Source organism: Podarcis bocagei, assembly GCF_964188305.1.
Source record: "Podarcis bocagei genome assembly, chromosome: 5".
NCBI lineage: Eukaryota > Metazoa > Chordata > Lepidosauria > Squamata > Lacertidae > Podarcis > Podarcis bocagei.
This window is the reverse complement of record NC_138129.1, coordinates 1990711-1995576: the sequence shown is the minus strand read 5'-3', so window position 1 is coordinate 1995576 and position 4866 is coordinate 1990711.

Genomic DNA, 4866 nt, shown 5'->3' with positions numbered 1-4866 from the left:
AGGGCCAACCCTCTCGCCTGAAGGTGGACCCTCCATGGCCTCCGACCCATTGCAACCCCCTGTGCTGGTTGCTGGGTGATTTGGGAGCCATCCAAAGTGGGCTTTGCGCAAGCTGCACCCTATTTCTCAAGGCCGCCCATACCTGTATCACATCACGTCCAGGGAAAGGGGCGTATGGCTTGCCCCAAATGACCTTGAGGGCCAAACATGGAAGGCTGGTGGGGCAAGATTGGCAGGTGGGTTGAAGGTTCCTCAGCCCTGCTCCATTGGGACAATAAAGTTGGGGACAACACTGGAGAAGGAAGCAGGGAACACAGACACACAGCGTCTAGCATACAAATGAGTCAATGCCTTTATTGTGCAAAAGAGAAAAGAGGATGCCGGATGGAGCAAACTTTGCTCAACCACCAGAAACCTGACAAGCTGGTGCCTTGATTGCCATATTTGGAGAGGTCAGCAGGTCTTCAGATGATACAGTCTAAGCTCCACTCAATGTTTCTGGGCATCCGGTCCAGGCACGGTCTGCTGCTGCAGAAGAAGAGAAGAGTTTGGATTTGATATGCCGCTTTATCACTCCCCTTAAGGAGTCTCAAAGCGGCCAACATTCTCCTTTCCCTTCCTCCCCCACAACAAACACTCTGTGAGGTGAGTGGGGCTGAGAGACTTCAGAGAAGTGTGACTGGCCCAAGGTCACCCAGCAGCTGCATGTGGAGAAGCGGAGGCGCGAACCCGGTTTCCCAGATTACGTGACTACCGCTCTTAACCACTACACCACACTGGCTGAAGGGAAGAAGACCAAGAAGACCAAGAAGACAATGGACAGCTGCAGCTTCCACACACAAGCTCAGTATTAAAGTCCTTTGAGCCTTTGCAAGTGCTCTCCACTGCACATGATGAGTGGGCAGGGAGAATCATCCCCTCGTCTTCTCTAAGGTGGCCACTAGCAGAGTCAGCCACTTAGGGTGTGTGGATTCCGGTGGCAGATGCACCAGCCCTGGCAGGCAGAAAAGCCAGAGGAGCAGGGCAGCTGCTGCAGTCTGCTGTGTACCCTTGTGGGCTGCTCATTTACCAACTCTCATCATGCCTGCATCAAGCTTGCAACTCCACCTTCCTGTGGCCACACTGCAGTGTGGCAACATTTCACTATGTCATATATTAGATAGATATTGAGGGCCATCTACAACACCTTCAAATATATACATTAAACAGAAGAAATTCGGGAAAGAAGGAAAGGCCAACACATATTCTGAGCTCTCAGTCAGGCTGGGGATCCTTTCCAGATGTATGTGTTTGAAAGGGTATGTGAAAGGTCATGCATTTAAGTTCTGGGTAGCAAAGCATAGACAGATTTACAGAGGAAAGGCTACCGGATATTTTGAGCTCTGAGACTCCAAAAGCTTCCACAAACCCCAGCCATTTTGGCTCCTGCATTAAAGAAAAAGTCTGTGGCACTGCACCCCACCCTCCACCAAATTCAAAATCATCTCACCTTAGACAGGATTACTGCAATCTCGTGGGCATCCACCGCAGCACTTCTGAACACCGGGGCAGGACCAGTCATCTTTACACCGTGCAATGCAGATTCCCACACCTGTATTCAGGGGGCATCGTCCAGGCTTCTCTGCAAAAGAACAAAACTCCTGGTGACCCTTGGGCTCCCTTCCAACCTGACAGTTCTAGGGTTCTGTGGCTGAGAGATGCCTTCTGGCCAGAGAGACCTTCCCTGTGCAATTGCGAAGTTCTCTCGTGTCTGGAACCCAGAGGAACCCAGCAATCCTCAAGTGGGCACTGTCATCTTCAGAGGTCTGCCTGGAACTCTCCAAAAAACAAGACACCCCAATGATACAACCACCCGCTTCTCCTTTGCTTTTATCTAGAGAAGGAGAAAGGAAGGCATTTGTCGATGGGTAGACAATGCTGGAGATCTTGCTAGAAGCCGATGTTCATGCCAGCACCTTGGAGGAAGAACTGCCTTGGGAGGAAGAGAAGAAAGTTCTTACCTGGCTTCTGGCTGGAGGCAGGTGTCAGTTGACCCCAGAGAGCAAGGAGCCCCACAAGGAGGAGAAGGCCACCACAACGCATGATGGACAGGCTTTGTCTGCTGCCCAGACCACCAGCTGACTTCTTGATCTCAGGAAGCAGGTTATATAGGGAACTCCTGAAGCAGAAGGGACAGAGGAGGGGACTGTAAGTGGGACGGGGGGGACATTCTTTTCTTTCCAACAAGCTTTTGCAACAAACCGTTGTAAAGAAGCTAAAGCCGTTTTGTGACCCGCAGCCAGTATTGGACTCTAGGAAGTGCAGCAGGAAGTGCAAATTGTCCTTTGTCATCTCCCTGGTAAAAATCCCCCATAATTGAGATTCTTTGGCCTTAGGAAATATCTGTTCTCCCAGGCCTTCTAAGACCTTTGTGGTACAGGTGGCAGTTAGACCTGTCTATGCATTTAATTACTAGCTTCCTTTTTCATTTTCAGTTCTGTGCTGTGTATTACGCTTTCCTGTGCTAGTTTTCTTGAACTGTTATTTTATTGATTGATTGATTGATTGATTTTCAAATATTACATTACAATACAGATGTACCAAAGCCAAACCATTTCTTCCCCATCCCCCCATACATTTACATTTATATTTCCTCAATCCATCATATTATTCTTTTCTCCTTCCTCCCACTTCCCTCCGCCCCCACTCGATTTCCTCCACATTATACAATTTACAATTTTAGAATAATCCTTGAATTCTACAATCCTCTCAAATCATCTATATATTCTTATTATCTTTCCTTACTAATTTTTCTTCCATCCAGTACATCACATTTTAATCTAGGCATATTAGCGTATCTTTTTTTTGAGCAATATTTTGCCATATATTCATTAAAACATTTCCACTCCTTTTTAAATTTTTGACTTGACTGATTTCTTATTATAGCAGTTAATTTTGCCAAATTAAATATTCATTTAGTTTACAAATCCATTCCTCCTTTGTGGGTATAGTTTGTGACTTCCACCTAGCAGCAATCACTATTCTAGCAGCTGTACTTGCATATAGAAAAATCCCCGCCCCGCCCCCCGGTGGTATCTCTTCATCTATCAATCCAAGGAGATATGTCTCTGGTTTCTTTGTTATTGATATTTTCAACATCTTCTTTAGTTCTTCATGTACTACTACCCAAAATTTCTTAATTCCCTCACCCCTCCACCACATATGTATTGTTGTTCCTATTTCTCCACCACATCTTCAACAGCGGTTAGATTTCAATTTATATATCCTTGCCAACTTAACTAGCGTTAAGTACCACTTATAGAACATCTTTACAAAATTTTCTTTAATTGTATATGAGGCAGTAAATCGTATATCCTATCGCCAGAGGTTATCCCGTTGCTCTAGATAGATAGTATGTCCGAGATCCTGAGACCTTGAACTGTTATTTAAGAACGTTTTAAAAACAGGCTTTGCCTGCTGTGCAGACCACAGGCTCACTTATATCACAGAAAACAGGTTCTACGGGGAATTCCTTGAGCAGGAGGTGAAGGAAGGAGGGACAGAGGTAAGGGCAGCAGGTGGGACAGAGTGGACGTTCTTTTCTTTTAACCAGGTTTAACAACTAATGATCAAGGAATAAGCCATAGCACTTCTTGTGACCTTGCTGCAGGGATTTCCGGTCCCTAGGAAGGAAGTGAAAATTTCCCCTTGTCATCTCCCTGGTAAAACAACAACAGCCCATCACTGAGACCCTTGGGTCTTAGGACATTTATCTTCTCCCAGACCTTTTAAGATCTTTGTGGTACGCGTGGAGATTAGACCTGTCTATGCATTTTATTACTAGCTTTCTGAAATATACTCGGAGTCCTGTAGTGATTTCACGCTTTTTATTGCAGCTTGTAAAACAGTGATTAACCCCCCCCCCAAACCTCAGGCTTTTATATACATTATTTACACAATGAGTCCCGTCTGATTGGCTGATTCTGCTTCCCTCCTGGAGCCTGATTGGTCTTTTCCTGCAGGCCAATCAGTTGTTGCATTCTAGGATCCTACCTGCCTATTGTTCTAGGATCCAAGCTTAGTACGTAACACTTTCCTTTTTCATTTTCAGTTCTGTGCTGCATATTATGTTTTACTGTGATGAGGGGAGGGAGACTTTCTGCTTCTCCATCCTGCCTTGCTCCACCCTCAGCCCAAGGAGTCTTTCATGGAATCATAGAATTGTAGAGTTAGAAGGGAGCCAGGGGTCCTCTAGTCCACCCCTTCTTGCAACGCAGGAATCTTAGCTAAGCCATCCATGACTTTCCCCGACCCTGACTTTAGGAACAGCAGAAGCGGCTGGGAAGAGAGAAGAGGCGTTCAGGTATTTTGCCTTCCCGCTATATCAATAATTTTATAAGTCTTGTGTCTTTGCTTGCCAATTTATTTTGTATCTGAAGAAGTGTGCATGCACACGAAAGCTCATACCAAGAACTAACTTAGTTAGTCTTTAAGGTGCTACTGGAAGGAATTTTTTTATTTTGACTATGGCAGACCAACACGGCTACCTATCTGTAATTTATTTTGTGTTATTTTATGCACTGTGACATGCTGTTGTTATTACTGATTATAGTTTAGAAATTATTGGCTGTAATTGTTAAGAGTGAATTCCTGCTTAATTATTATTTGCTGGTATTTAGTTTTATCGCGTATCATTACGTTTTAATTGATTATTGAATGTTATTTTATTTAATATAAGTGGTTTATTTTAAAGTTATGTTTTTATTATGACATTTTTGTATTGGATCAGGTTGTTATAAGGTGTGTAATCATTGTTGTTTCTTCAGCTTGTAAACCCCCTTTTGCAGTGTACAGTGATATAGAAAGGCAGTATTCAAATTCATAGAA